The 8,757-nt window shown below is 37.8% G+C and overlaps 1 protein-coding gene across 1 annotated transcript in view; it reads left to right on the top strand.

Moving 5' to 3' along the window:
• Nucleotides 1-2,150: 2,150 nt before the first annotated feature.
• LOC144975680 (uncharacterized) overlaps nucleotides 2,151-8,757 on the top strand; it is a 39,916-nt gene continuing 33,309 nt past the window's right edge. Inside the window, exon 1 of the mRNA XM_078919871.1 lies at nucleotides 2,151-2,262. The gene's annotated coding sequence lies outside the window, so the exon portion shown is untranslated. The remainder of the gene's footprint in view (nucleotides 2,263-8,757) is intronic.

Raw genomic sequence — 8,757 nt, 5'->3', positions numbered from 1 at the left:
TAACGTTTCATTCATACTTCAACCACCATTGCGTACAGACGATACAAGTTATATTGCATTTTATTTTATCTGTTTTCCACGTTAATCTGTTTATTGTTGAGGTGACGAATGATTTGTAACGGAAACGTCCATTGTCTGTATTGTTCCCATCCGAACCTTCTCTATTTTCACTGTCGTAAGTAAAAGAGAAAGTGTGTTCTGCTTAGTACATTATATTTCAGTCAGTTACAATGCCAGCAGAATAACTTTTGTTTCCACTATAGTTAATCATTTCTATTCGCTGTTCTTTGACGCAAACCCTTAGATTTCGGATCTCGTTCACTCGTATCTCGCGAGCCGATAGATTCAGTTTATTTTTTAGTTTTTACTCACAAAAATTTGTACATTCGACGATCTGCACTTCTCTTATAGTTCTCTAAAGCCAGTGTCAATGGCAACAGGACACTTTTTGCCTCTGTCATTCGTATGCGTAACCGACCTATTTTCTTTCCGAATCGAAGCGCAATCAATTTAAAAATAGTTGCTATCTTGTTGACGCTATGTCGTATCCTAGTAACTAGTCTCAGACTAAAGCATGAAGTCTTGCCTCAGCAAATGACTAAAACTTGGCCAAACTTAGCCTGAAGGTGCCGTGATTTAATTCTCGGACTTGCTTTGTCAGCTCACATGAAATCCGATTTTTTCAAGTCCTTGATCAGAGATGATGGTCAGAGACTAAGAGCTAGTCCGCGTTCATGAAAACAGCCACAGGTCGCAGTCACCGATGTCTGACGGGATACGATTACAAAGAACTGACCTAATAAGATCAAAGAGAGAGGGAATGGGTATACCCCTCTCAAGCGCATAATGGACCGTGCCCCCGTTTCGAGCCGAAATAAATCCCGGCAACGCTTGTACGTAATTCCCTGATTTCGGACAGAGATGAATATTCTAGATGGAAGTCGGTTTGGACGAATTCAATCCGTCGAGGGGACGGGGACATCGACTCCTCGAAACTGGGGGAGAAGTTGCCAGGTTTTTCCATGAGCAATAGGAGATATCGGGTGGCTTCGGTCGAGAACCTGCTTAACATGAACAATACGCTCACTGCATCAATGGGGACTTTCCACCTGTCCAACATGTGCCCGTTGTGGTAACGAGCCCGAAACCGCAGAGCGTCTTTGAACGGTGTGTTGTGACGAAGCTTCCGGGTGGGTTTGTGACGGTGCACGAATGCGGTACGGAATTTGCTGACTGGGTCGATCGTCATAACATAGTAGCAATGATATTGTATTTTGTAAGCATTTGCAAAAGTGTGCTTATTCTTCTCAGGATCTTCTAATAGTGAAGTGAGAGGTACAATTTTGGCGTTTTCGCGCGCGCGCGTGATAGTAAATTTGTGAGAGTTGTGTATGTTGTGTGGGTTTTGAGAGTTTCATGAAATCTTGATTTTATTTTTAATGATTTAATTTGTTGTGGTTGTCTCGTCGTAAGCACTCGATAGGCCTATTGCTTTATTATTAATTGTTTGACACCTAGATTGTGAATGTTAGCCAAGCCTAACTTTTAAACAACGTCTCCACACCCACTGATTCAGGTTTGCCGTCAACTGATGGTCCTGGGCCTTCCTTATTAATTCACAGACGATGATGTTTCTGTTCTGGGACACTTTGTTATTCCAGTTTACTTTGAAACCCGCAGTCTTACTTTACTTAGAAGAGTTAGGATTCTCGTTGAGAGGACGATGTTTTCTCTGAATTATGAAAGATGCTTTTATGGTTCTGTTCTTACAAGAGGGGACATTTGGAGGCTGAACCTGTCTAACGGTTACCACTACTACTCTGTATTTGTGGGACCTCGTCGCGGCGTCGTTTACTTGAAACAACGAGTATCTTATAATTGATTGAACTCGTTGCGGAAACGGTCCGGACGTAGAGCATGTGGTTGAACATTGAAAAGCGACACGGCTGGTAGGAACTTTAAAGACAGTTCATAAGTATGGAAAAGACTTTGAAGATTGGATCGTATAATGCTGCAGTGTAAGCAGAAGCTATGCTTTCCTTTGCGCTACACTTTATTTTGTAGTACCTAGCTTTGCACGATATGACATGAATTTTGAAATACTCAGGTCGATCATTATCACATAAATTTGCACCTTAGTGAACGTGGATGTTTTTCCTTTTTTAAATTACCAATCAGAAACTTCCTCAACAGTTAATATCAAAAGCGAAAGGATATTGTTTTCCTTCTTGGAACAGATTTATCCTGCATGATTTAATAAACGTAAGTAGATTTAACAAAATTCTGGTATGATTTATTTAAGCAATTGCATCGGGAGGCCGTCCCTACGTTCCTCGAGCTAAGAGAAACAACCCATAGTGTATTCCTGTAATAACTAACACGAAAAGAAAAAAATAAATAAAACCTCTAGTAACTTTAACTGACCCATTTCTCTTAGACCCTTTACGACCTATAACGAACCCTGATAGAAAAACAAAACAAAACAAAACAAAACAAAAAAAAACCTTCGGACTTCCAACGACAATAGCGGCGGAGAACCTACAATTAATGGTCATAATATTAGTATTAGGAATTTTAAAACTTTTACCATCCAATCAAGGTTTGTTCTACAGCCTTTAAAATGCTAGTAAAATGACAAATTGAATAAATAAACGTCTTACACAAGATCCACGTTAAAATAACAATATAAATTGAAGCTACCCCGAGGAACGTGCGGAAGGCCTCCCCTAAGCCTCAGCCTTATCCGTTTGAAATTTCAATTTAAGACGGACTTCTCAAACTTAAACTGAACTGAAAATTCTGAATGAATAGTTTGTTTATGAAACATGAAACATATTTTCTTTTTCAAAACCTTAGAGTATATACAGTCTCACACAGAAGTGAGCTAAGACAATGGTTGGAGTTGACGTGCACATATTTGCAGGTCTGATAACTGAACGCAATTATGGGCTTGATGTAACATTGTTGTAACGGACAATATTTTGCGTTGGTTTGTATTTCCATTACAACAATGAGCCCATAACTATTTGGGTTATCAGACCTGCAAATAAGTAAATGTCGGGTTGACTTGATGGTGTTACCATCATTCATAGAACCTCTCCTCTTCTTTTTTATTTTTAACACACTTTCAATATTATGGTCACAACGATAATTATCGGAAATCCTTTCTTTAAAAAATGTAGCCTTGTGGAGAACATTGTGCTTATTTGAGTCAATAAAAAAATTGATACGGCGCACAACTCTACCGAAAGATTTGAAAAATAGAAATGTATTTTTTACAGATAGATAAACAGATAACTTGATTTCCTTTTATAATTTAAAGTCAGTTTGAAAGTTCGTTAAGTCAAACAGATATTTCATAAAAAAATTACCGAAGACACTAACACTCTCATGGCCACACCCTCAACTCTATCTGTCCAGTAGAGTCCTTACTTCCGTTGTGTTGATTTAGCGGTGATCAGTGTTGTTATGTTGTAGTGTGTTCTCATTGCGTGTGTGTTTATGTGTGTGCGTGTGTGTGTGTGTGGTGTATACATGTGTGTGTGTGTGTGTGTGTGTTTTTGGAAGGTGGTTGCGTGGAAGAAAAAAAAAAGGGGGGGGGGGTCCATCAAGTAGAGAAATTCCTGAGCAGGGGGGGGGGGGGGGGGGAAGGGGGGTGTGTTTGCTAGGAACTGGCAGATTGGCATTTTTCAGCAAATCGTGGCATTCATAGTGATATAATTCACTTGATCACATGACGGTATTCGGATTTACAGAAATTTTAAACAAGTTTCACCGATTAACAACATCAACTAATATTACTGCTGATATTACTGTCGTTTTTATGCCATCGATGTGATAATTATTACCCTGGGAAATATTTAGTTAAACGTTTCGGCAAACTGTCAATTGGTTCTGTCTAGCCCGAAACAAACCAAACGTAGACAGATTTGGGGACTTGATATTTTTCGCGTCTGCTTCAGATTTTCATTTGACCTCACATAAGTTAAGGAAAGGGGAGACATTCCGAAAGCTCCTACATCCCCAGTATTCATTCAATTTGTATTGTCACCGTTGATCTTTTGTCAGGCGTTTATTTATTCAATTTGTCACCATATAAAAGCGTTTTAAAAACTCTAGAACAAACCTTGATAGATCTGTGAAAGTTTAAAATTTCCTAATTTGACCATTGTTTTGATTCTCGGCCGCCATTTTAATTTGTGAAGTATTGAAGGTAGTGCAAAGCACTCCCAAGTAAAGCGTGGTAAAGACTTGCGACTTATTGATATTGATATCTACTGACTGATAAACTAAAATCATGCCGAATAAAGCATGGTAGCGACGACAAGCACATCGATTGAAATGTGCATCTAATCGTAATCAAGCTAATCAAGAAAATGATTCTGGCAATATCGAATGAAAATAGTTCTTTCCCCCGCGAAATTGGGGGCTTTTTACTAGTGATGTTAAAAAACGGAATAAATAACAAAACAAAAAAACAAACAGAAACAAGAAAACAAAAAAGCAAAACAAAAACAAACCCTAGAAACTAAACAAATCAAAACCGAACAACAAAAACAAAACAAAACAAAACAAACAACTCCTCCCATAAAAATCACAACCACCCCCCCCCCCCACCAAAAAAACAAAAAAACAAAACCCACCAACCCCCCCCCCCCCCCCCCCTCCCCCCCCCAAAAAAAAAAAAAAAAAAAACAAAAAACAACAACCCCCCCCCCCCAAAAAAAAAACACACAAAAAAAACAAACAAAACACATTCAAAACAAAACAAAAAACCCTCAAAAAACATAAACAAAAAAAAAAAAAACCCAAAACAAAGCAACAAAAACAAACAACAAAAATAACAACAACAAAAAGAACAAACAAACAAAGAACCAAAAACAAAAAACAAAACAAAAACAAACCCAAACAAAACAAAAACAAAAACAAAACAAGAAAAACAAAACAAAAACAGAAACAAAAATAAAAACAAAAACAAACTACAATTACCATTTCGACTCCCTTCATAAAACTAAAAAAAACATTTATTTCATTGCAATCATACATCAAAATTAAAAGCCCCATACTCTGTTGTCCGTTCCAAGTCCCGTGTTCACAGAATTGTGAAAAATCCTCAAAAGTTTCGAAATGTGGAGCCGTGATTTTGAATACCGATAATGATTGACCAAACGGTTTTCTCATAAAGACGAATTCCTTCGAATTTTCATCGTTTTGTACAATATAATCTTCCAAGGGAACCACAGTTTTCAAATACAATGGATGCATAATTAAGATGAAAAACGTTTATTAATTTGATCTCTCCCCTTGGAGTTCCTGGTTGTAAGCCATACTGCTATTTGCCGCATGCCATGAAAAAGAATTCCGCGCTTCGTCTCTCTGGAGAAATACTTGTACATTTTCTTCTGTGACAAATTAAATTTACATGTTTAATCCATATTTTTTATCACTTTTTATGAAGTAGAATTCACAACGGCAAGCTACGCCTCTGGGTTTCAAATATTAAATTGTAACAATTGTTTATGTCAAGTGTGTACAAAGTGTACATTTTGCTGTCAATTTGAACTCAAGATGGCAATAATAGTGAGTAGTGCACACGAATCTCGTGAAATGGAAACCCCTTGTCAACCTGTGGGCGAGTTTTGCAATCGTTATCACAACAGAATTCACTGTGTATAGATTGTACGCGCTTGGCTACGATGCTCATAACATTGCCATCCGGAAGTATAACGGACCAACACATAAAACTGTGTGTATCCATGAGCGTTTATAGTCGGGTTAATATAGTTCAGTGAGCACTACTCATAAACACGGATGGCAAAAAACAATAACAAAGACATGAGTGACGTCATCTTCGAACTATCTATAACATCGTATTGTAAAACATCAAAATGTTCATTCATCCCAGACCCTTCGTTTTTTATATACCGTAAAGAAGAAACATTCTACAATACGATTACGATACTGTAACTGATGAAAAAAAAATCGGCTTAATGTCACTAACAATTCGAGTGTTTGAGCCAATTATCATTAAAATCCATAAGGTTTTGAAGACATCCATGTAAACGCGTGCACACGGGTTGTGGAACGGACTATACATAGAACGAAGATGACGTCACTCAGGTCTTTGTTATTGTTACTGCCATCCACGTTTATGAGTACTTCTCACTAAACTGTATGAACCAGACTATAAAAGTTTATGTTGTTTTGTGTGTTGGTCCGTTATACTTCCGGATGGCAATGTTGTGAACTCCTTAGCCAAGCGCATACATCTATAGAACGGACACCTACATATTATAAATACAGTATTTCCCATGTGAACACTCACTGAGTGCCGAACTGGATTACACCGGAATCCTGTTAAAGTCAACTCCCGCTGGACCAGACAGATTGGTTGACTTTAAGCAAGGCTGACTTTATGCATTATCACGCTTTTAGATAAAGAAAAGACAATTTGGGGCCAAAAAGAGGTGTTGACTTAAAGCAGAAGTTGATTTTATGCGGATTCCACTGTGTGATTAACGTTTTCACGGCATTTCTCGTGTGACTAACTTTTATATCCCAACCATCTTTTAAAGTCGACACGAAGGCACTCATTAACCATATCGCAACTTATAATTAACCAGATCCAGATCTAGAAATACAGAAGGGCTAAGGGTGCATCGACATATTAATCTACATATATACGTATAACGTACTAACAAGTTGACTGCTTTACTCTAGACAAACTTGTATTTAGCAGGGGGAATTAAGGTATAATTGTGCAAATAGGTGATGAAAGCATGAAAATTGGCACACAGGTACCTTATACCACCAAGAACACAATCTGATAGAGAAGCATTCTGACATTTTACAAAAAAGTTGGTTTTAAAGCATTTTATATTTTACTATATAAACATTAGTAAATTCAGGGGGAATCATCGAGGAAATTCTATTCGCCCTCTTACTGATTAGTACTGAACATATTAATTATGTTGCGAAATTACCATATTTTCTCTCGTACTTTTTGTTGTATATCAACCATAGACATATTCCCTATCTTATAGCTTTCATTTTGAAAGATTTAGGGTTGTTTGTTTTCAACGGGGCATATGTTAACAGCGTCAAATAGGGCGAAATTAAATATTATTTGAAAATGAATAAAATCATGAAAATTATATTACACAGTACAAAATCCACGGCCAACTCCATATTCATGTGGCTTTACAATGAAAAAAAAAACAAACCCTGTGCGCTTTTATGTAGCGCAATATCCACCAAAACTGTTCAAATCACTTTACAACGATTCCCGGACGGGGTAAGCTTTCAAGCTAATGCTAACTACCTTGAGACCTGATATTGACTGTTTAAAGTCAAAAGTTAAGCCTGACCAAAGTTGCTTGGCTTTTATTTGTTTGGCTTTTCCTTATAGTCCTTTATAATCAAATTACATTTTCTACCTACCTAATTGTTTATGATATGACATCCTCTACATCGACATAAGTCTGTGCATGGTAATGGTAAGCGGGCTCGCAAACATTTGCATCGGGACGTGCATGCTTTCTTGCAGCCACATTTGACAAGTTGTTGGCACACTTTGGATACTTCCGGCTGTGATGACCAGTATGGTAAGAGCTTTCCTCCGTCCATTTTCCAGCCCCATTCCAGAGGTGATGGTAATACAGGATCTTTTTCTGTTGCAGAGCTCAAAACATAGCCAGCTTGATATGCCGCCCGTTTAATGTGTTGCTGTAATGCACTTCTTGTGGGGAGGAAGTCTCTCTATTGCACGACCTTTTTGGCAAAATAAATATTTTCTTGCTGCATTAACACCTGTGCAATCTAATGCTTTGTCGTACACAGTGACAGTAAAGGTCTCGAGCTGGGTGACGTGATGATCCGTAATGACGTTTGGTTTCCTTTGTTTGCTTGTTCTTCCAACAACGGAAGCATTGTATTGATGAATTTCGGCATATTATGAGGCAAAGAGCGTGCAGAATGAAATCAAGTCCATGTTTTTACATCCTGTTCCTAGTAATTTGATGAAACATGCTGTAGCCAGTCCGTTTCTTCTGTCATATAAGGGTCATTTGTCATGTTTGAAATAATGTTCGATGGAGCAGTGTTTGTTGCAGGTATATTTGGTTTAACTCCAAATGCAATTTCTTGGGCGACCTTTAGAAAACCCGACAAAATATTGCTGTCTGTGTGAATGACGTCAGAAGTATTCATATTCAACTTTTCTCGATCAACACCGGACTCATCATTTGTAGGTTGCTGAAACATGGAGATACTTGTTCCGTGGACAGAGTTTTTGTGAGTTGTTGAGCTTGGCTTATAATCAATATTATCAACAGCAGCAACAGTAAAAAGTTCTTTCTTCAGATTGATTGGGCAAAGAATTCCTTCCTCTTCGAATCTATTTTCAGCTGGTGATGCGACATCCGATGACAATGACAACATACGTTTATATGAGGAACACAACCCTAGCGAAAATACTGTGTCAATTATCTTCTTTGATCTTGTATGTGTGTATAAAAAAAAAAAAAACTTACATACAACGGTAATGGCGTCTCTTTGATCTGCGATGTCTTTTTTGAAAAGTCGACCCGGTTTTATTTTTATTTTTGGTATTTGACACAATAAGTTGTGATATAGATAGGCTTTCTTGATGCCCGGAATCTGACTTTTCTGAAGGAGACGATCCAACCAAAATCATTTTGATTAATGTCAACAGGGAGTTAGGCACTGCGCCTTCTTGACTTCCCATCCCGATGTCCC

Source organism: Berghia stephanieae, chromosome 6 (genome assembly GCF_034508935.2).
Source record: "Berghia stephanieae isolate SIO BIC M18660-M18661 chromosome 6, UCSD_Bste_1.3, whole genome shotgun sequence".
NCBI lineage: Eukaryota > Metazoa > Mollusca > Gastropoda > Nudibranchia > Aeolidiidae > Berghia > Berghia stephanieae.
The sequence above is the reverse complement of the archived record's forward strand: the minus strand, read 5'-3'. Positions and strand labels throughout refer to the sequence as shown.